At 54.2% G+C, this 24118-nt stretch overlaps 1 protein-coding gene and 1 long non-coding RNA gene across 2 annotated transcripts in view; one reads left to right on the forward strand and one right to left on the reverse strand.

Annotated features, from left to right (window-relative positions):
• Window positions 1-20625, reverse strand: part of NCK2 (NCK adaptor protein 2) — a 152788-nt gene extending 132163 nt beyond the window's left edge. The window contains exon 1 of the mRNA XM_079792638.1: window positions 20376-20625. The gene's annotated coding sequence lies outside the window, so the exon portion shown is untranslated. The remainder of the gene's footprint in view (window positions 1-20375) is intronic.
• A 218-nt stretch (window positions 20626-20843) lies between these two features.
• On the forward strand, window positions 20844-23752 carry LOC307112170. Its single transcript, XR_013814674.1, has 3 exons — window positions 20844-21440; window positions 21632-21811; window positions 23194-23752. It is a non-coding gene; the product is annotated as an uncharacterized lncRNA (long non-coding RNA).
• Window positions 23753-24118: the final 366 nt, after the last annotated feature.

Below are 24118 nucleotides of genomic sequence, written 5' to 3' on the forward strand. Positions count from 1 at the left end.
TGGATCAAGCCCTCAGCTTCTCTAAACCGCTCCTCTCCTGCCGGGGGAAGGGCAGCCTGCAGGTGTGCGGGGAGATCACAGCAGACAACGCCTATGGGGCGGCGAGGGCGCTCCGAACACCGTGAGCCTTCCTGTGACGCAGGTGCCGAGCAATGCTGCTCCACGCCGCCATCGTCTCGTCTGCGGGCACTTCCCAGGCCAGCATTTACCCTTCCAGGCACCGGAAGCGCGTGCGAGCAAGGCCTGTGTCCGTTCTCTTCCCACGTTACTTTTATTTTATAACGTATTTCTGTTCAGTACGGGGTCAAACACTCCAGGGGCCATTTGGCCATAACGCCCCCTAAAACCAAAAAGTCAAACTCTTTAACGTGAGAGATTTTTAGAAGGCACTGACATTGTTTTGATACTGACGTCATTATAATCTCCTGAGTACCAAATGCACACCCAAACCCAACCACTATACTATAAAATAATCACAAATATCGGAACACTGTTTATATGAGCTTTTTTAGCTAATAAACTGAAGATATATTTTTCCACAATGATTAGGCTTTTTATCCAATTTAGGTAGAATTCTTTTTAGCGTTTTCTTTTAGAGAACAAATTCTGTGGTATCCACTTGGGGATGTTTCGTCATCACTGCACTGGTAGAAAGTCCTGTTGGGCAGCAACACGGAATGGCTTTCCTGTGACGCCCACGGGGACTGTCTGTGCCCCAGGCCCAGCCCCACACCTTCTCGTCAACCGGACAGCCCAGTCCCCAAGCAGGCCTGCCTCTGCGGCCAGGATGCCCTTCTACTGTGAGCACACAAACAAGAGGCTGTAGCCAAAGGCCTAGTAACGACCATCATTTCAAAGAAAGGATGATAAGCTGCTCGAATTTGAACATATCGAAATGACCGTGATGTGATGGGAAATTACCAGTCACTTCCCCGATGACTGTGCCTGTCATGGGAGTGCTGCCCACATTCACCACGGAAGGAAATACTAAATTTCAGTGAAATAACACCACAAGGTTTGCCACCCCAAGTTCGGAGACCCCTGAAATCCATCACTTGGAGCAGGGCCCTGGGCTGACCATGAGTTTGGGTCATCGCTCAGAACTCCACGTGCGGGCCTGAGCCCCGGGCGCCAGGTGAACACAGTCCCGATCCAGACCCGGGGCTGCGGCAGGCCTTCCGGAGCGGGGACTCCTTCGTGGCTGTGAACAGCAGGCCCTGCTGCGTGAGGGCCGCTCGGAGCTGCACCCCCACCCTGGCCGGCGCTCGCCTGCTGCTCGCTGTTTCCCGGGGGCAGGGCCTCCTCCAAGCCAACAGCTGGACGAGAGCTCCAGGGACCCTTGTCCAACCCCGTCTCGTAGGAAAGCTGTCCCACTGACCAGCTGTAAGAAAGCCCGGACTGGCTGAGCCAAAAGCTCTGTCCGTCGGGGCCAGCTTTCCAGTTCCACACAAAGCGCTCTCGTACACAAAGCCATCAAAACCCACACGACTCACCAGTCAACACAAAAAATTAGGAAACAGACAAGACTTAAAAAAGTTGTCAAAAATCTTAAGGTCAAAATAGAATCGACAATTTATACTTTAACACAGAGCCGTGGATTTAAAGGCAACAATGTCCAAAAAGTCACTGCGGTCAAATTTAACAAACAAAATGCACTAATGCCAGTTACATTCACGCCAATGAATACACTGAATCTCGCTCCAGAGCAGCCCAGGACCCAGACTCACCCTGTGTCTACAGAGCAAGGGCCCCTCCCCTGGGCTGACCCCCTGCAGGCTGTCACCATCCGGGCTCAGACCTCCTCCAGCTGGAGACAGCACCTCAGGCCACTGCCCCCACCGCCCCGGGGGAGCGGCCAGGGCATTCAAAGCAGGAGGCATGGGGCACGCCTGAAATAGATCGGCTGGTGGTTTCTATTTGCCCAAACTTGGACGGAGTCCACAGGACACTGTCCCACATCCACTCGCTCTCTCACACGCACATGTGCCAGGACCATTTCTGACCGGCCTGGCAGCTGGCCCAGCTGAGCTTTACACAGCAGGGCTCTCAGCTGTCGCCTCACTAGTCCCCTCGGAGGGTGGCGCACTGCGGTGGCACACTGTGATTCTACACACTCAGGAGGAAATGGTCTGAAGGGTTCAAGCGGAACACAGGAAGGTGGTTCTCAACCTTGAAAACCCATCAGAACCAACTGGGCAACTTGTTCCACAGGAAGAATTCCAAGCCATCTTCCTAGAAGACCAGTGAGAAGGCTCAAAGCAGACCCCAGGCATCTTCGCTCCTAATTCGTACCCCGGACCACACTCTGGACACACTGCCCTGCTCGCGGGCTCCTAGCTCCTTCCCCCGCCGGGGGCAGTTCCAAGGGCAGGGCCGCGAAGCCTCGTGAGCTGGAAACCTCCCTCCATGCGGAGGGCAGGCGAGCCTCCTCCGTGGAATCCCAAATACCTGCCCCTTATCACGGCCGCTTACCCACCGTCCCGCCTTGCACGGTTTCAATTCCACGCCATCAGCTTCGGTCCGAAAGCATGTAATGGAAAACTCCAGAAACAAACCATTCCTGAGTTTTAAATTGCTAGCTGCCCTGAGTCGTGTGAGGAAGCCTCAGACCCTCCCGCTCCGTCCAGATAAGAAATGAATTTCTTCAGTGTCTCCACACCAGATGCCCCCACCTGTTAGTCACGGAAGAGCCGTTGGCTTCAGACCCACTGTCACCATATCACAGTGCCTGTGTTCAGGTCACCCCAGGTTACTTAACAACGGCCCCAACGCACGGAGTGGTGATGCCGGCAACTCGGACGTGCCACATCAGACGTGCCAGAGAAGCCGTGAGTGCTTCCTTACGTGAAGGGGCGAGTACAGTCCAATGAGATACGTTGAGAGAGAGAAACCACAGTCACATAACTTTGATTATAGTGATGGTTATAACTGGTCTATTGTATGCTTACCGATTCTTGTTAATCTCTTATTGTGTCTCATGTATAAGTTAAACTTCATCATAGGGTGTATACATACGAACAAACATGGTACATGTAGGGTTCAGTACTGTCTGGGGTTTCAGGCACCTACTGGGGGTCTTGGAAGACATGCCCTGCTGATAAGGGGTTGCCTGTAACTAATGTGAACTATATTCAACCCCCTCGAGGAAGCAAAACATAACCTCCTTCTCTAGAGACTTCCTTCTAAAGGCTACAGCAAGCATGTCAAACTCGCAGCCCACGGGCCGCATGTGGCCACAATGAGTATTTTTAAGGCACAGCCAATATAACGGTACATAAGAAATGTTTTAATAAAAATTTCGTAACTTAAATTTTACAATGTCCTGTTATACATAATTATTAATAACGAACTACCACGTTCGCTAATGACTGATGACTATAATCGTGTTGCATTCATTTCCCTCTCATGCCTTGTGTGCAGGCGCACCATTTCTCTCCACTAATACCAGCAGCAAATATTCTAGCAGCCAATGGCTATGTCGTTAGTCTTGGACTGACTTGTTTGGTGTGCGCAACAGGATATATTTACCTTTCGGAGAACAAGAAAAATAGGTTTATTTGCGTTACGCTTATTAATTTGTGCCGTTATTCAGTGTCTGGCAAGTTAATGTTCAAGAAAAAAGTATTAATTTTTATTAAAATGTTCTATTATTTTATGTTAACGATGACTCATTTATTTCAGCCCTTTGTGTTCAGCATGTCTCTATAGAAATAAACCTACGTTTCATTGAAAATTGAAGCTTTTGGTTTTTTTGCGGCCCACATACACTTCAACCTTATTTATTTGGCTTGTGTTAGCCTTTGAGTTTGATGTGTAGACAAAGGAAAAACCAGCCAACTTCACGGTGGAGGAGACTCGCAAGCACGGCTTCGGCCAGGTGTCAAGGTCGCAGCCAGGTGGTCAAGGTCACAACAGGGATGTCATGTTGACAGCAGGCACCCCTGACATGATGCAAGGAAATAACACTTAACCTCCGTGGTCCTCCCAAACCCATGACCCCAGTCTAATCATGAGGAAAACATCAGACAAGTCCCAACAGGAGCATTCCACAAGACACCTGACTGGCATTCCTCGAAACTGTAAAGGTCACCCACACAGGGAAGCCTGAGCCAGTCCCGGCCAGGAGGAGCCGCGGGGTGACTAGTGTAATGTGGGGCCCTGGATCGGGTCCCGGGAAGAAAAACGGCATCAGACAAAAATTAGGAAAAGTCAAATAAAGCAAGGACCGTAGTTAACAATACTGCGCTGTGCCCAATGTACCACTGCCATGTACATGCCAATGACGGGGGAACTGAATGCTGGGGAGATGGGGATTCTCAACACTAATGCTGTAAGTCTAAAACTACTCTAAAATTAAAAGCTTCTTTAAAATATGTATGTACTATACATAAACACTTATATGCAAAGCAGAACATGGATGACTTTCCACATTTAAGAACTGTACTTTGGAAAAGTAAGTAAAAACTATTCAACAAAAGGAGATAAACACTTATTGATTTGCTTAACACAATGGAATAAGATTACATGGTTGACACAGAACAGTTTTTGCTGTTCTTCAGAAAACACATTATGTGTACTTCACATGTAAAACAGTAAGTATCCGTGAGCTTATCAATAGGAAGGAAATCGTGTTCCCCTGAATGAGACCCCACACAAGCTTCTTTAACCCACATTAAATTCTCTCCTACCAGATCCCTGAGAGCCAGGATCAATAAATTCCAATCAATCTTTAAAACTGCATCACAAAACTCATATTCAATTCTCATTATTCTCAAGTTAAGTTAACCTGAACACTAAGCAGTAATGACTGTGTATCACAATTCAATTACAGTACATCACAGAAACTATGTTACACTAATCCACGTCAGCAAAGGCAAAGGCGACGAAAACCGCGCAGTGTGAAGTGGAGGGCAAGTCACTAATGCGACCAGTGCCGGCCATCCCCATGCACTACGCAGAGCTGAGCTGAACACGGGAATCGCTCACCTTTGGAAAATAGTTTTGGACCAATTTGGTGTCCAAATGCACCATGATCTGGGTACTCAATGAAGCGAAGTAAACAATTCAAATCACTGCATTTAAAACATATAAAACAGAACATCCTACCTAATAATAGACAAATATGCAAATTGACCATACCTCCGACACACCCACAAGCCACGCCCACCATCCAATCAGAGCGAGCATGCAAATTAACCCAAACCAAGATGGCTACAGCCAGAGAGCAAGGTTTCCTAGGTAACAGAGGAAGCCAAGCTTTCCGCCTGCCCTTGCCAGGCCTAAGCCTCCACTCAAGCTACAAAGTTTCAATTATAGAAGGTAAACAAATTCAAACAAATGGCGGCAGAATGGAGCTTGAGAGAGCAGGCCAGGGTTGCCGCCGGCAACAGGGGAAGCAAAGCTTTCCGCACACCCTGGCCGGGCCCACCCGCTTAAGGCAACAAAGTTTCAATTATAACCCCAACACAAATGGCTGCCGGAGCCTCAGGCTTGGCTCCGCTCCAGGCTACAAAGTTTCAATTGTAGAAGGAAAATAAATTCCAGATACCAGGGCCTCTGCTTGGGTTGCCAGGGGGCGTGGCCGGCCTGCAAACCACCACAGGCCCCTCGCTCAGGCTGCCCCACGCCCCAAGGGAACCCCCACCTGATCCGGGACACCTTTCAGGGCAAACCAGCTGGCCCCCACCCCTGTACCAGGCCTCTATCCTATCTAATAAAAGAGTAATATACAGATTGATCATCACTGCAACACACAATATAGCTGCCCCCATGTGGTCAAAGATCCTGCCCCCATGTGGACACAAGATGGCCAGCAGGAGAGGGCAGTTGGGAGGCACCCAGCCTGCAAGGGAGAGCAGTTGAGAAGGACCAGGCCTTCAAGGGAGGGCAGTTGGAGGTGATCAACCCTGCAGGAGAGGGCAGTTAGGGGTGACCAGGCCGGCAGAGGAGGGAAGTTGGGGGCAAACAGGCTGGCAGCAGAGTGGTTAGGGGGTGATCAGGCTGGCAGGCAGAAGCGGTTAGGGGCAATCAGGAAGGCAGGCAGGCAAGCAGTTGAGAGCCAGCAGTCCTGGATTGTGAGAGGGATCCCATATTGGAGAGGGTACAGGCTGGGCTGAGGGACAACCCCCCTCCGTGCACGAATTTCGTGCACCGGGCCTCTAGTTCTATATAATAAAAAGGTAATATGCAAATTGACCCTAACGGCAGAATGACCAGAACAACCACTGGACCAGTCACTATGAGGCTCACTGACCACCTCTTGGTTCCTTTCCCGGGCTGGTAGGCTCCGATCAGCTGATGGCCACCCCGCTGCAGGGGCGGGGCGGGGCCGGCAAGCGGGCGGGAACAACCGACCTCTCAGTCCCTTCCGGGGGCCGCCAAGCACTGATCACCAGATGACGAACAGGGAACCGGGGTGGGTGGCGGTGGGGGTGGGACCAGCTGTGGACAGCTGGGGAAGATGGCCCTGATCGCAGGCCAGGCCTAGGGACCATACCCACGCACGGATTTCGTGCGCTGGGCCTCTAGTTTATAATAAAGTTAAGAAATAGTTTAAGTTCCAATGGAAACTAAAGGAAATACTTCAAACTAGATGATCAGTAGGATAAAAAGTAGAACTGTAAAATGTCTGGACAGGATTAATTTACAGTATTTGTTACTAATCCAGGCAAAGTAGTCATTTAACAAAATAAACCATTTTTAGATTAAAATGTAAAGGCACAACACATGTATGCCATTATCAATGAAAAAGGGGAATAAAGAAGTATTGGTATCTACTTAAGCCATAGTTCCATTAAGAGCACCAACAAGAGGTATTACTAATTTTTTTAAGCAAATAAATAACTAAAGTAGAGTTTACATTATCTTAAAATTATGGATCAGTTGACTCCAAAATCAAGTGCTCATCCTAAGCAAACGGACAGCATGGCCCTCGCCCAGGAAGAGCACAGGGCACGGGTCCAGGTGGCGAAAGAGACTGGCACCTGGCAAATGGGCCATTCTGCTCGGCGGGCACACCACTCTCCCCAGGGCTGCCTGGTCACGGAACGGCTCCTAAAGCTCCTGGAGAACATGGTGCCCTGCTTTAGAATTCCTGGAATAAATTTCCCTGGCCCGGGGGCGTTTCCCTGTCTCCTGCAGGGCCCCACCCAGAGGGTACGAAAGCCATTTTGTACACGGCTTCGCTGAGATCAGAGTGACTGTGAACCTGTAAGTTCTGTCTCCACACTGGTTTACAAGCTCCCGAGCAGGTCTTTGGTGGTATTTCCACAGCACCCGGCACAGTGGCTCTCAGTGGCTGGCACCCCAAAGTTAATGAAGAGTGGCACAGCTCAGGTTTAAACACTGGCAGAGCAACCACAGGTCTTTTAAACATTAGAACGACAGCCTTTTTAATGTTCATGACTATAATGTCTTACTTTTGGATTGTATATTTTTACTAGAGGCCCGGTGCACAAAATGTGTGGGGTCCCTCAGCCCAACCTGCGCCCTCGCAGTCCGGGAGTCCTCGGGGGATGTCCAACTGAAGCCGGCAGTCAGACATCCTTAGGGCTGCCCCAGAGGCGCGAGAAGCTCCCTGTGGGAGCCCACTGACCACCAGGGGGCAGCTCCTGCCTTGATCGTCTGCCCCCTGGTGGTCAGTGTGCATCATAGCGACCAGTTATGCCGCCATTCGGTCGATTTGTATATTAGCCTTTTATTATATAGGATTTTATTAATAAAAATAATTTTTGCCCCATTAAAATAAAAGCCTTGGTTTCACAGAAGACAAAACGGAAGTCCAGAGCAGAGAAAAATGAGCTGTGCAACTTGAGCCAAATGAGCAGCAGGTGAAAAGGAGAGCCTACCTGTCCACTCCTCCCTCATGCAAGATGTTGGAAGCTCAGATTCAGAGCAGCTATTGATGCCGTTAGAACGAGCCTGTTTTAACCCAGCTCCTCTTATTAAAAAGTCAAGAAGCCTCTGCAGTAAAGGCAAACACTTCCTTTTGAGGAAGGAGATTTTAATAAGAAATACAGGGTCTGCAGCTCCAGGGCTGGGCGTCTCACACACATGCCAGGCCTGACGTGCGGCAGAGCGTGGCCTGAGGCCTCTCCCCGCCACGCACCTCCCCCCTCCGCGGGCCAGTCCTGCCCGGTCCCTGTGACCCACACTGTTCACTCCGCAATGGCTGAGGGACCGCATGCGCCTCCGCCACGGAGGCAGCGGGGAGCACGCAGCACTGATGACAGAAAGACTTATGCGCTCTTCACAGCCACCGCTTCAGAATGTGAGTCTGTCCAGAGAGGGACTTCTCTTTTCCAAGGTCTCCCTCAGTCCACTGCAGATGGCAGGCTTGAGAAAAACCAAAGTGACTGTGCTTTTGGCACTATCTCCCCCAAGATTAGTTCCAAACGTACAAAGTGTCGATTTGAGTTTGTCCTGGTGGAAGAGAGATGGGAAGCACCGAGTAACAGGAAGGGCACTGAGCAGCAACTGGCTGGAGCAGGCATGCTGAGCGGCAGCCCCTCACATGCAGGCCGCCGGACCCCACCCTCCCGTCCAGGCCGCCGGACCCCACCCTCACGTCCAGGCCGGGGACCTCACCCTCCCGTCCAGGCTGGGGACCTCACCCTCCCGTCCAGGCCGGGGACCTCACCCTCCCGTCCAGGCCGGGGACCTCACCCTCCCGTCCAGGCCGGGGACCTCACCCTCCCGTCCAGGCTGGGGACCTCACCCTCCCGTCCAGGCTGGGGACCTCACCCTCCCGTCCAGGCCGCTGGACTTCACCCTCCCGTCCAGGCTGGGGACCTCACCCTCCCGTCCAGGCCGCCGGACCCCACCCTCCCGTCCAGGCCGCCGGACCCCACCCTCACGTCCAGGCCGGGGACCTCACCCTCCCGTCCAGGCTGGGGACCTCACCCTCCCGTCCAGGCCGGGGACCTCACCCTCCCGTCCAGGCCGGGGACCTCACCCTCCCGTCCAGGCCGGGGACCTCACCCTCCCGTCCAGGCTGGGGACCTCACCCTCCCGTCCAGGCTGGGGACCTCACCCTCCCGTCCAGGCCGCTGGACTTCACCCTCCCGTCCAGGCTGGGGACCTCACCCTCCCGTCCAGGCCGCTGGACCTCACCCTCCCGTCCAGGCTGGGGACCTCACCAGGTGAGCACCGGCTGACAGAGAAGTGGGGCCGCAGTCCCCCCCCCTCCCCCCCCCCCCCCCCCCCCCCGTTCTAATGAGCCGCTCCTCTAACCTAGACGCTGGGAGTGAGACTAGCAGCCAATTACCTTTTTCCTTTCCCTTTTACTGGCAAAAGTCTAATTTGTGGTATTTTTGTTCTCTCTCCTCTGAGGAGCTTACTTCTCAGAACTATACCAGAGGGAAACACATCTGAAAGGTAACATGTGACCAGTTCCATGAAGATCAGCTGACTCGACTCCTGAACTTTAGTCATAACAATAAATGTTTTCTACAAACAATCACCAATTGTAAGGTTTCTAAGCTAAGTAAACAAATGCCTTTGATTAGACCAAACTCTAAAAATCTATTACTTATTAAAAGCAACTGATAAAGGACCCCATTACTTCTTTGTAAACCAGGGGTGGGAACCTTTTTCTGCCAAGGGCCATTTGGATATGGATACGTCACTCGTGGGCCATAGAAAATCATCAGCTTAAAAACCAGCCTGCTGTATTTGGTCAAACATTTAATTAACGTGATGTTGCAGGCCTTACCCGGCCCTGGACCCAGATGCCCCCCACCCGTGCTGTACATGAACATTCAAAGGGAAATGGGTTCTTACGATGGTTCTGCCAGATATCAAAATGTCCCCTACAAATCAACGTTACATACTTATATCATCCAAATAGGAAGTAGAGAATAAATAATGTGTGGCATGCCTTATCACTCACCGTATTCCAGATCAACCGTGGTCATGTTAGTGTCTCCCCTACACATTCAACTGCAGAGACGCTAAGTAAATAGAGTCTAGCTCTCTAAATGGATTTTATTTTCCATGTTTATAAAAATGGGGACAAAAACCGTCTCCAAAAGGGCCATGTGTGGGAGAACGCAGCACCGCTAACTTAAACGCTGGCTCGAAGCAGAGCAGCACCGAGTGCATCGGGCCCGGCGACGCTCTCTGTGGGCAGCAAGTCCTGGGCGCTGTGGGGCGGCCTGCCCCGGTGCCGGAGCATCCCAGCCACAGCAACCAGGCCGTCGCCAGGCGCTGCCCAGTGTCCATAAGGGCAAACTGCCCCCGGTGAGACCCACTAATCTATATACAGAAGTGGAGGGTCAAGTCCCAATGAAGTTTTTTAAAATGATAACATTTAAAAAGGTATTCCCGTATTCGTAAAGGAGAACTAATTTTACTCCTTAATCCAAGCCTCACAGCTAGTAAGATCCAAAAATAGACGGGAATGCGCATGTCCTATGAGCAGCATGCTGAAAACATCTTCTCCCGGACATCACTCCCACCGCCGACATCACCCTCACCCCGACATCACCCTCACCCCCGACGTCACCCTCACCCCCGACGTCACCCTCACCGCCGACGTCACCCTCACCCCCGACGTCACCCTCACCCCCGACGTCACCCTCACCCCCGACGTCACCCCCACCCCCGACGTCACCCCCCACCCCCGACGTCACCCTCACCCCCGACGTCACCCTCACCCCCGACGTCACCCTCACCCCGACGTCACCCTCACGCCCACATCACCCTCACGCCCACATCACCCTCACCCCCGACGTCACCCTCACCCCCGACGTCACCCTCACCGCCGACGTCACCCTCACCCCCAACGTCACCCTCACCCCCGACGTCACCCTCACCCCCGACGTCACCCTCACCCCCGACATCACCCCCACCCCCGACATCACCCCCACCGCCGACATCACCCTCACCCCCGACGTCACCCTCACCCCCGACGTCACCCTCACCCCCGACGTCACCCTCACGCCGACATCACCCTCACCCCCGACATCACCCTCACCCCCGACATCACCCCCACCCCCGACATCACCCTCACCGCCGACATCACCCTCACCCCCGACATCACCCTCACCCCCGACATCACCCCCACCCCCGACATCACCCTCACCGCCGACATCACCCTCACCCCCGACATCACCCTCACCGCCGACATCACCCTCACCGCCGACATCACCCTCACCCCCGACATCACCCTCACCCCCGACATCACCCTCATGCCGACATCACCCTCACCGCCGACATCACCCTCACCCCCGACATCACCCTCACGCCGACATCACCCTCACCCCCGACATCACCCTCACCCCCGACATCACCCCCACCCCAACATCACCCTCACCGCCGAGACACTAAGGAAGAGAATCTGCTTGTCCCTTAGGAAGGTGGACCCAGGGGGTGAGGGTGATGTCGGGGGTGAGGGTGATGTCGGCGGTGAGGGTGATGTCGGGGGTGGGGGTGATGTCGGGGGTGAGGGTGATGTCGGGGGTGAGGGTGATGTCGGGGGTGAGGGTGATGTCGGCGTGAGGGTGACATCGGGGGTGAGGGTGACGTCGGGGGTGAGGGTGACGTCGGGGGTGAGGGTGATGTCGGCGGTGAGGGTGATGTCGGGGGTGGGGGTGATGTCGGGGGTGAGGGTGATGTCGGCATGAGGGTGATGTCGGGGGTGAGGGTGACGTCGGGGGTGAGGGTGACGTCGGGGGTGAGGGTGACGTCGGGGGTGAGGGTGATGTCGGGGGTGAGGGTGACGTGCGGCGTGCCGCAGTCGCACGGCACGGCCCGCATCTGCTATGATGGTCCCGTCCAGGCACACGCCAAAATGACAATGCCCACAGCGGAGCGTCCTTTCCCCTCCCCCGCCCGTCGAGAACAAGGGCAGTTTCTTTATGGTCGCCCCTGGGTCACACCTACCGAACCCTGAAAGCAGACCGCTAAGGAAGTAGAGGAGGGAATTAAGTAAGACAGACGGCTCCGTCACGAAAGGAGAGCTAATAGCAAGCTAGGGAGGTCCGAGAAGGCAAGGGCTGAAATGCGTGCGGGAAAGCCACGTGCGCACGGGTAGCGAGGACAGAAGGAGAACGGAGGACTTTAAGATAATGGTCGGGGCGGGGAGCACATTAAGTGAGCCACATGCTAATGTGAAACCCAGAGGGGAGACCCCAAAAGACAACTGTTTTTATATCTGTCTCGCCAGATTCTGCTCCTAGATACGTTCCTTAAAAAAAGTTGGATGAAAATTCAGTATTCACCTGTACACGTTTCCTGAAGCTGTCTACAATAACCGCCTGAGCCGGTGCTCTGCTCTACAAATACCGAGCAGCTCAGCCTTTCCGGCTGCACCCCACAGAGCAGAGAGAGACTGTTTATCCCAGCGGCGCCCGGGGCGCAGCCTTGGGGTGGGGTACCGCTTCCCCGGGGACTGCCTGCCGATGAAGGCGCTGAGGGCCGGAGCGCCTCAGCCACCGCAGCCCACAGTGACGGAACTCAAATGTGTGTTAGTGGCGGCCGCCGTTCGCCGGACCTCACCCAGCAGCCGTGTGCACAGCGGCAGTGCGGCCACCGGCGCCGTTTTAGGCATTTCACCGTGACCTCGCGGGCTTCTAACACTTCCCGCTAGTGTGCTCCGCCGACGTCCCGGAATGACCTGGAAAACATGGCTCTCAGGTCACAGAGAGGCGGGCAGGTCACCTGGACTCTGGGAGACTGCTTTACCCGGCTCCCAGGGGACCGGCGACCTCGGCTGCCTTTCCAGGCGAGTGCCGTCGTGCCAGAGCGTCCGGCCCTTCCCTCTGAGCTTGGAAGATCCCTGTGGCCATGGAAGCACTAGGCGCCTTCCCCGGGAGATGGGCCGGCACAGTGAGGGCCGGGGCTCTGCTGGGAGGGTCTGCCGGGTCCCGGTTCCCGGCACCGTGTTTTCTGACGGGCAGCTCTTGGGCGGCTTACCCAGGCGACAGGCTTACATTTGCAGCTGCTTGTCCTGTGGCCGCGTGCGGCAGGTCCAGCAGGGCTGGCAGCAAAGCCTTATTCACGTCAACAGCGTCATGATTCCCCCAGCAGAGGTGGGGACGCTCTGGCACGACAGCACTCGCCTGGAAAGGCAGCCGCGGTCGCCGGTCCCCTGGGAGCCGGGTAAAGCAGTCTCCCAGAGTCCAGGTGACCTGCCCGCCTCTCTCGTGACCTGAGAGCCATGTTTTCCAGGTCATTCCGGGACGTCGGCGGAGCACAGAGGAAAGGGGCCAGTGTGCTGGCCCCCAGGTTTTCCGCATGCACCACCTTCACTCACTAACAGTTCATCACAAAGAAAAAAACAGCTGCAGCCACAAATGGCCTCCCAGAGGTGGGGAGCCATCGCAGGCTCTTCACGAAGGGGCAAGTCACACAGACGAAGTGGCCGCACCTGCACCGCAGGCTGGCAGGCCCTTCTGCAATGAAATGCTGTTACCTCAAATCAGAAAGCCTCTCCCCGCCCCCCCCCCGTCCCCCGTCCCCCTCCCCCCCCCCCCCCCCCCCCCCCCCCGTCATCATGCAACTCACTCAGCGGCAGCTCTCAATGGGCGGTGCCCACCCCCCACAGATCACCTGACAGCTGTCACAGAAACAAAAGCCCAGGCCCCCCTCCGGACCTCTGCACCACACCCTGGGGGCAGAGAGGCCTCGGGGGTGCCAACACCCATGGCAGAGCTGGCAAGCTCGCCCCTGTGAGGACCGCTGCCGAGGGAGACAGGAAGGAGGGGCTGGGAGAGAGCAGCACGCGGCTGCGGGTGTCCATGCTGCTCCTCTGTGACCCTCCAAGCAGCCCGCCGGGCCCGGCCGCTCCACATTCCTCACGTCCTCCCGAGGTCAGGCTTCCGCCACCACGTGGCTGCCGGCGGGGTTCTCCTCCTGATGGACTTCCCATCCACACCTCTCAAGTCCTGGGCCATAATGAGAGGTTATGGCTCTGTGTAGGTGATTTCAGCCCAAGGAGGAGACGGGGGCTAGCTTAGTGGTAAGAGGGGACGCAGAAGTCAGACGGTCTGAGTTGCAGATCTGCTACGTCACCTTCTGGCTATGTGACTCAGGCAAGGTAACCTGCTCTGTCTCTTCCAGATCCTGATCTGCAAAGATAAGCCCAGAAAGCAGCCACGCTCAATATTGGAGAGGACTCAGTGAGTGACTACTCTGTGTACAGGGCTTAGAGCAGTATTGACAATGTGTGGTATGAGTGAGTGTTAGGGGAAAAGTTAATGATCACTAAAGAAAATATGATTGTAGCTTCCGTACTTATAAATTAAGTACTTAACATATATCAGAAATATATTGAATACCAACACCCAAAAGAGTTATTTTACATTGGTAATTTGACCTCTAGAATTCAAAACACATTTTAAAATCTTTCTAAAATGTACAAAGTATTTTCATTACATATAACCAAATCTGATTTTAGTACTCTAAAATTGTTGAGTGCATGAAATATTACATCATTCTTCACAACTACATAATTACACCTTTCCCACTAAGTTGTTTCCACTATGTCTTTTGAGCTATCTCAACTTTGGAGTAAATGAAGCTTAAATCATATAAAATGCACAGACCTGCAATCACCAGGGTAGCAGCACCAGCTCGCCAGGCTCCCTACCCTCGAGTGTGAGCAGAGGAAAGCTGGTGTGCTGTACATGCGGAACACACACCGCTTCAAAACCCCACACACGTAAACATTGTGAACTATCCCCCTAATAATATCCTACATGATTACATGTGGAAAAAAAGGTTTTAGAGCTATTGGGTAAAATAAAATGAATTGTGAAGATGGATTTTGCTTGTTTCTTTTTACATTTTTAATGTGGGTCCCAGAACATGCAGAATTGCATCTGCGTCACACCTGTGGCTCACACTGCTCGTGAAGACAAGCAGAGCGAAGGCACTGGCAGGGACCCGCCGCTGAACCAGCGCACGCAGCGTGCTCTGCGCCCGCGCCCCTCCCGGAGAGGGGGGCAGGAGGTCACAGCGCAGAGGGGCCGGGCTGCGATGTGTCAGGCACACACTGAGTCAGCCCCAATGTACAGATCTTCCAAAGTAAACTGCCCATAAACTTTGGCATTTTGTTATCGCAGTTAGCAAACTGCCGTTTGGTGTGTGGCCACGGTGACGGCGGGGGCTCGGTGCACGTTCAGAGGCTGAGGGCTTGGGCACTGATCCACGAGCATGGAGAGCCACCCATGTGGACGACGGCCAGCCTGGAGTCTTCGGGTGCGGCGAGCAGAATGGATCCGCAAGAGCGGTGGGTGAGGAAGGTAATCAAAGTGAGAGGAGAAATCCCATGGACAGCAGGGCTGACACGTAAGAGGCCTCGCAGAGGTAAAATCAGCGCCATGTAGACGCGGGAGGCGAGGGAGAATTCAAGGATGACTGAGCTGAGTCGACAATGGGACATTCACTGAGAAGACAGGCAAGTCAGAAGATGTGACATCAGACCTTCAGGCGGACATGATCAGTAACAAGCTGGATAATCCGTGTGACTGACGACTGAGTCATGGGTGAACACGCAGAGTGGGGCCGAGCGCGGCCGTCACACCGCATTCCAGGCCTAGGCCATCCTCTCTGACCGTCAAGCACTCCTCAGGGTGCTCTTTCCCCGGCACGTCCCGCACGCCCACCGCAGGGCCACCCGGTGGGCCACCCGCTCCCTGGGCTGACTGCAGGCACAGCCCCAGCAGGCCAGCCAGCCCCACTCTGCTCTCTTCATTCAGGACCAGGACGCACTTTTACTTCCATACAAACGCCAACACTTCCCATAGATCTGATGTCTTATCATGACCGTGATCCAAAAAAAGTGCCCGTGGATGAACCCACACACGGAGGATAACATCCACAAATGGAATGAAGTCAGCGCCGTTCTCTCTCCATCATTCCACTTAAAGCCCGACCAGCGTGCGGAAGCCAGGGCCAGGGCACCCTCTCCGACGAGCAGGGAGCTGCCATTCCATCCTCACCCCCACTGCTCCGTCACCTTCCCTAGCAGGTGCCCTGAGATACGCAGTCAGACTTGGGTAAAGGAAGCAATAGGACTTCCTAAAATAAGCAGGTGTGTCCCGGGACAGCCTCACCTCGCTAGGGCAAGTGAGCAAGTCATACACTGTTATGAACTGAATTGTCCCATTATTCGTATGTTGAGGCCCTAACCCCCAATGTAACTGTATTTGGAGACTGGCCTTCAAAGGAGAAATTACGGTGAAAGGAGGTCATCGGGGCGGGGCTCCAATCCTATAGGACTGGTGTCCCTATAGGAAGAGGAAGAGGCACTACACTACGGAACAAGGTGCCTGTGAGGACACAGCAGGAAGGCGCCGTGTACAAGCCAGGCACAGACTCCCCAGGAACCGAATCCGCCAGCACCCTGATCTTGGACTCTGTAGCCTCCAGAACTGTGTCCATTTCCTCCCATCTGTGGTGTTGCGTGAGGGCGCCCCGGCCCGCCAACATGCACACTGACCAGGAGGAAGCAGGGACAAAAGTTCGGACACTGCTCCTGTCGGCTCCCCTGAAACAGCTCATCTTCCCCGTCAACTCCATGCAGAATCAGCTGCAGCAGCATCTGCTCACCCCTCCAACAGGCGAAGGCACTGCGCGAGGCCCAGGCCGCTCGGCTCCATCAGTGCCCGCCAGCAGGTCAGCAGCCTCAGAACCACTCTGTCCACACCACGGTCGTGCGCCGTATCTGCTGCCTGCTTCGCAGGGCGCAGAGGAAAGGCCTGACACCCAGGTTCAAGATCCGCGGTCCTTGGCCTGCCCGAGTTCGTGTCCCTATACAACCAGCTGGCGGTTTTGAGCCGGAGCCCACGTTACCACATTATTTCAAATATTAAATATGATGGTGCAATGTGAAAAAGCAATTTGCAAACTACAAATTACTATACAAGCATTAGTACCTTTAATCTTTATCTATGGCATTTTAGATCTTCACTAACCACTGACCAACAAAACCATCCCATTTTCCAAAACAATCTCAAAAGAGTAAATTGCAATACTTAAATTCTGAGTGCACTTGAAGCTTCTTTTCTTAAAAACATTAACAATACAAATGGTAGAATGAAGTAAGGTGGCACTAAAAACTAACTTGCCAGGCCAGGGTGGCAACACTTCGCCCAGAGTCTCAGTCCAGGCTGGCACGGACAGACAGACCACCTACTGAAAAGTATTTAGCAAACCCGCCAGCTGGTTATACAGTTGGGTTTGCTTTCCGTTTTCCTTTTGTTCATTCGCCTGTTGATGTTGTTTTAAGCTTAGCTTAAGGACTATAAGTGACTCATTGGACAGAGGATTTACCAAATAGAGAGGCCACCAGATCAAATTCTCCCACTGTCTGGATATCCCGGGGACAAAGACTTCCACCACGTCAAAGAGGTTCTGAGTAGAGACAAAGGTTTTGGAAATCACGTGTTACTCCTTCTCGGTGGGCACCAAAGCCCTATGAACTCAACAGGCTCAGAATTTACTCTTCATCCGTTCAATCAGCATTTGTTGGAAATCCATGCATATAAGGCTCAACCCCAAAGACACCTTAGGGCAGACTGTACCAGAGGAGTGTTTGTGTGTTGGGGGGAGGGTATAACTTGCCAATGTTGATTATACTTTCATAAATATACATACTTCAGGATCTGTTCAAAGTGAAATGCAGGAAAAGAAAAAAGTCTATTTTGAAAAATATATTTTTATTGATTTTTAGAAAGAGAGGAAGAGAGAGATAGAAACATCAATGAGAAACAACTGATGAGCTGCCTCCTGCACACCCACTCTGGGGGTTAAGCCCGAAACCAGGGCATGTGCCCTGCCCGGGAATCAAACCCAGGACCTCTTCATGCATGGGTCAATGATCAACCACTGAGCCACAAGGGCCGAGCCAATCCAATTTTTTTAAATTGTGTTACTAAAGTGGCCTAAAGAAATAAACTATTTTTACTTTAGCTGCATACTTTTGATAACCCGTTCAAAGCCTGTCTTGACCTCCTTTTAAGTTGCCTGAACTTGAGCACTCAACGACATGCTACATGACATCATTTTTAGCTTCGGCCCTTTGAAAACCCCTTGAAGGGTTTCCATCACTCATGTAAGGAAAGAGAAACAATCTGGAAACCCCATTTGCAATCCCTCCCGATGGGAAAACTAATTTCCTAAGCCTCTCGGGAAAGTTCTGGGGAGTTTCCAGTTCATTGCAAAAAAAAAGTTAGCTTACTGGTTTTCCCAAACATTGTCCACTGCCCTCCCAGCAGGCAATCTTCAGCTTTTTAACCAGTCACCCCCCTTTCTTAAGGCAGAGATGGTGTCCACAGCCCTGTCGCCCAGCGCACACTGCTAGTTAGTCTGGGCGGCTCAGAGCAGTGTGTCCCGGAACAGCCTCACCTCGCCAGGGCAAGTGAGCAAGGAAAGGGTGCAGGCCATTCCGGGCCGACAGGGAGTCTTTAGGATATTTTAAAAGGTTATCCAGTTTGTGCACATGCCAGGTTTCTGGTGTATTTAATGTGGATGTTAGCACATTTCTTAAATACGGTGTACATCAGATGTGTTTGTTGGAAAACCTTGGTAATCCCCCAATGCGCATGACAGAGATTGGGAATGTGGTGGGGGCCAAGGGAACAAGATGAAGAAAATTTAAGTATGTAGCATGTAATAAAGCAGAACTCAAAGCCCGAAAGCTGAGTACAGCTGCCTGGAATGCACCTTGAACCAGCCCCGCCCACTCCTCCACAGCGAGCAGCAGGTGTGAGGCGGCAGTCACCAATTTCTCCTCTGCTCCATGATGAGTCCTGCAGAGCGAGGGTGTGGCAGCTGAGAGCTGGGGGCCAGGGGGCGCCTCCAGAAGCTCGCCACTGCTTAAAGTTCTCCATTTTCGGCCTCAAGCTGCAGCCAGAAGACCACTCTCATCCCACCACTTTCCTCCATCGAAACTACACCTAAGCCACCTCAAGGAGAGAAACTGTGAGGCAGGATTCCCCCTTGCAGTCACTGCTTCACTAGCACCTGTTCCTGGGAAATCCGTCTTACGCCCAGTCTCCACAGTAAGTCCATCTCCACCCACATGTCCACTGACTGCCATTCTCTTCGTACACAGCCACAGGTGCTTGGATCTGTTACTAATTTACCAGTTCACCAGGAACAGGTACGTGAATTAAGGGAGTGCTCAGGAGTAAAGGTCTGTTGTGATAAGTTACAGCAACCCGGGTTAATTTTATTTTCAGTCATTTTAAGGTTTGAAAAGCACTGTGACTAACAATGCCCTGCTAGGAAAGACACCCCAAGTTACTCTCCTTTGTACCAAAATCCCTTCGGAGAAGCAGGGGGCGGAGCCAGGGCCGGCCCTGGACCAGGAAGGGCCTCCCCTACCTGGGCGACCTGGACACGCCACGCCCACGGGCCGCCCTCGGCTCAGTTTCCTTTCGGGTCAGCGGCAGGAGTGGGCCTGCACGGGGGTTAGGCTCCTCAGCCCTGGCACTCGGCCTGCTCACCCCAACCTGTTAGCAAAATAAACAAGCCAAATAAAGGGGAAACTGCCAACTCAAGTGTCTTAAAGAGACAGGCGCCCACGCCACACACGGTCCCGCTTTGTCCCTGAAGGTGTTACAATGAAGTCAGACACCTGATGACCGGTGACCCCCAGTATCCCGCGCAGACTTTCCAATGCGATCGCTTTTTGGTTACAGATTCAAGCGTTTTGCAAATTAAACCCCTCCACAATGTCACTCGAACTGCTCTCACCCGGGAGTTACAGTAAATGCCTTAAAAGTCACACACCAATTTCTCCCAGAACCGCTTGGAGGTTAAATCGCCCAGAATAAGCCGCGAGGGCAGGGCTTCATGAGAAACTTTGTTTTAGGTGGCTGAGCCTGCAAATCCGGGGATCCGGGGCAGGACGCAGAGCCCAGGCGAGCCCCCATTTCGCGCTGGGCAGCAGCTTTGTGAGGGCCATCAGCAGTCCCAACCGCACGGCAAGTTCTGCGGGCCGCGCTCGGCCTCCCCGTCCCTGCGCTGGGACCCCGAGGGCACGCGCCCCGCGACCCCGGCCACTGCACGATCCCGGGCAGGCCCCCGGCTCCGGGCCGCCGCCAGCCCGCAGGCCCGGCGCTGCCCGCGCGCCCGGGGGTCTCCGGTCCCGGGAACCCGCCGCCCAGGCCCCTGCCCCCATCCTCGCCCTTGGCGGCGCCCCCGCCCCCGGAGGGTGGGCAGCGGGCCGCGGGGGGAAGGTGAGGAGTCGGGAGGTGCCGGCAGCGGGGCCAGGCCGCGGCGGTGCCGAGGGCACGGAGGGGCGCGGGGGGGTCGGTCCCCCAGGCCCTCCCCGGCGCGCCCCGCCCCGCCAGCCGGCCGCGCTCCAACTCCGCCGAGCGGCCCAAGTTTGCGGCCCCCGCCCGCAGCCCGCCGGCCGCGCTTACCTCGCCGCTCGCCGCCCGCCGAGGCCGGAGGGCAGCGGCGCGGGTACCGGGGTGGCGGCCGCGCCCGCCCAGACGCCGCTCTTTGTCTGCGCCGCTCCCTCTTCCCGCCGTTCGGCGGACGCTGCCGGCCCGGCCGGACCCCGCCGGCCCGGGCGCCGCGAGCCTCCGCCGCCGAGCCTCCCGCCGCCCGCTCGGCCCGCGGCTCCGGCCTGACGATCCCGGCGGCGGCGGCGGCGGCGGTGGCGGCGGCGGCGACCCCTCCCCCGCGCGGCGCCCGCCCCTCCGAGCTCCTCCTCCTCCCGCCGCTCCTCCCGCCGCCGAGACCCCGCCCCGGGCCGGCGGCCGCGCGCCGGGGGCGGCCCAGACCCACCTGGGGGCGCGCAGGCGGCTCCCGGGCGCCAGGACGGGCCTGCGCTCGGGGCGCGCAGGGCGCGCGGCCTCCGGCCCCCGGCGGTCAGCGCGGGGCCGAGCCTGGGGCGGGAAGGGTCCCCGTTCCTAGAGCGACCTGCGCGGGGAGTGGGGGCAGGGGTGCGGGTGAGGGGCAGGAGAGCAGAGAAAGGCCACAGCCTCCAGCTGCCGGCGGCCGGCGGGTGGTCTTCCCGCTCCCCCGTCTGTCTGTCCGTCTGTCCGTCTGTCCGTCTGTCCGTCTGTCTGTCTGTCTGTCTGTCTGTCTGTCTGTCTGTCTGTCGGGTTCTCTTCCTCGCCACGCTCTAAGTTGTTTGGCCACCGCCCCCCTCCCGGAAGTATTCCCAGGGCCCGCTGAGCAAAGCAGGCCTGCTGTCCATCAGAAGAGGGACTTCTCCAGAAGATCACTTCCTCTCTGTAATTGCCTGTGGCATTTTTGTTTATTTGTCTTGTATCTGTTTACTTTCCCAACCAGACACTTCTTTACTCCATCTTTCTCGTCGGAAGCACTTCTGAAGAGGGGGAGAGGAACCCGGCCTCCGGCCTCCAAGGTCCAGTGGCTCCAGCACAGCCAGGGCCAGGGCCCTGTGAGGAGCTGTCACTACTGCTGTCCCTCGTAGTGGAGCCGGCGGCCACCGGGCCGCAGGTCGTGGCTTCCCGGTAAACAAACTTGGAACATTCACCCCAAGGGGAAGGGGAAAGGCGCAAGCCCCTTGCACAGGCATAGCAGCCAGATGTCCGCTCTCCAGCCTCCTTCCCACATGGCTTCCCAGAAGCACATCCTGCTATTGAAATGGCTCTGGTTTCCTGGAGGAGTCGCCTGCATGCATGTTAATGAGATTCTTTCTTAGGTTCCCGGCTTCTCCTTATTAAGGCCATAATAACCTCCCCGGGTGACATCACAGGACCACTGGAATCACGGCCTGCTTCCTAAAAGGAAGTCCCACAGGAGGGTAGCCGGAGCCAGTAGAACCTGGAAGTCACAGCCGAGCGCTTGACCATCTGCTTCTTCAACTGTGGAGCCTGCACAGGTGCTTCTTACCCTCCCTACCACCACCCTTCAGAGGGAGACAGTGTTGACCTGGCTCCTGGCACCTCCCTGGCAGGAGGGAGCACTCAAGCCACGAGCTGGAAGGAGGCAGGCGCATTGTTCTGAGTGGGGTTGGGTCTAAGGTCAGGGAGTGGGGCCACCCGCTTCTCTGTCTGACCTCGGGAGAGAAGCCACCTCAGCCCACCCTTTGGTGAAAGCCTTTCCTACTGGTAAGGAAAGCGGATGTATAGGCATTGGTTTGGCCCAAATTTTAAATTAGTTCATTCAAAATAGGTGTAGCAACGTGGCCCCAGTTTTTAACTTGTCTGCTTTGTAAACTTTCATGGACTCATTGTTCTTGAACTCCTTTTCCTTCTCTGATTCTTTGTAAAGTCACCAAAGACATTTTCTATCTAAAACCCAATGTCTCTTTCTCAGTCTTTGTCCCACGAAGGTTTTTGAAGCACGCAGCATTTCTGTATTTCCTGAAACTTGGTCATCCTCCCATTTAGTGCCCTTTCTGACCCACCCGTTTCTGACTTTTGTAAGGCGTGTTGTCCTCCCAACCTCTCGCAGTAATATCCCAAAGCAGACTGCCCTTTTTTTCATTCTGATCTCTTTTTTTAAGAGAGTTCATCATATTCTGTATGCTTCTAGTCTGGATGTTCAGTTATTACCTCCCAGCTTATCTGCTGGCCCTCTGCCTGGCTCATCTTCTCTTCAAACTCACCACATTGGGAATGCAACTTAATCTCCTTCCCAAAATAGTTCCTCCTCCCAGAGTCTCAGGCTTGAGCAAGAGTCCACCAGGCACCTCGGCTCCTGGGAGAAACCTCATTACAATTGCCTTCTTCCTCCCCGCACTGCAAGCTTCCCCCCGCCCCATTGCAGTGAGGAGAGGGCTCTAGATGACCTGGGTCTCTCCCAACCTAAATTTCTATGATTCTGACTCGGAGTCATTTGCACCTTCTTTTCCATCTCCAATGCCACGTCCTAATTTTTACATAATTACTTATAATGTATCTCTTTTGAATTTTTTACATATATCATCTGTAACTCATACACAATAGTATTGCCCTCATTTTACACATGAAAAAAATAAATAAAACTGAAACAGTAAGTGAAGGTGCTGGATTCAGAACCTCACATACTCAACTTCAAACTCTGGTACCCACTGCCTTCCATCCCTCAGATTTATACTGGATATCAGCATCATCCTGAACTTTCTAAAAGTTGCTTCTATCTTGTACCTCCCGTTTAAAAACCTCTGTGCCTCCCCGTCGCCCACACAGTTCCTGCAAAGTGTCTGACAGCAGAAGGCTTGAGCAGCACTTCCAGGAAGGTGAGGAACTGAGCCCTAAGAGACCTATATCCATTTCCTAGGGCGACCTTAACAAGTTACCTCCACCCGCGTGACTTAAAGCAGACCTGAGTTCTGGAGGCCAGCGCTGCAAGGTGTGAAATCAGTGCCAGCAGCACCACCCTCTCCGAAGGAAGCTCGAGGGGGCCATCCTTCCTGCCTCCTCCAGCTCCTGGTGGCTCCAGGGGCTCCTTGGCGTGTATCAGCATCACTCCCACCTCTGCCTCTGTCCTCACAGGGCCCGGTCCCCTGTGTGTGCTCTCCCTTTCTCTCTTCTTATAAGGACGCGCTGCATTTAGGGCGCCCCCAAACCCAGAACGATCTCATCCCCAGGGGTCCTTGTAACATCCACAAAGACCCCTTTTCCAAATAAGGTCCCGTTCACAGGGTCCAGGCAAAGATGATGTTTGATCTAAAAATGTGTGTTTCTTGCCCTGGCCGGTTTGGCTCAGTGGATAGAGCGTCGGCCTGCAGACTGAAGAGTCCCAGGTTTGATTCCAGTCAAGGGCACATACCCAGGTGGTGAGCTGAATCCCCAGTGGGGGGCATGCAGGAGGTAGCTAATCAATGATTCTCTCTCAGCATTGATGTTTCTATCTCTCCCTACCTCTCCCTTCCTCTCTGAAATCAATAAAAGTATTTAAAAAAATAAAAATGTATGTTTCCTCATTTTATTCCATTAGTATGTCCATGTTTGTTTTACCATTAAAATGTCTTCAATAATAAAGTATTGCAAGGACAAAAAGCATAAACCGTTCCCCCCAAATCACATAGCATTAAATCCTAGCATTATCTCCCAAAGGCCTCTGGAACTCAGCCCTGCGCCCTGCGCCGTCTCTTTGTCTCCCTGCCCCCACATAAGCTCCAAGCTCAGTCACTCTGCTCTCCCCCTGGGCCCCTCTCAGTCACACTCGTTTCTGCCTCCTGTCCCCTCCTCTTCCTTCAGTT

The sequence above is a fragment of the Cnephaeus nilssonii genome, assembly GCF_951640355.1.
Source record: "Cnephaeus nilssonii genome assembly, chromosome: 15".
In the NCBI taxonomy this organism is placed as follows: domain Eukaryota; kingdom Metazoa; phylum Chordata; class Mammalia; order Chiroptera; family Vespertilionidae; genus Cnephaeus; species Cnephaeus nilssonii.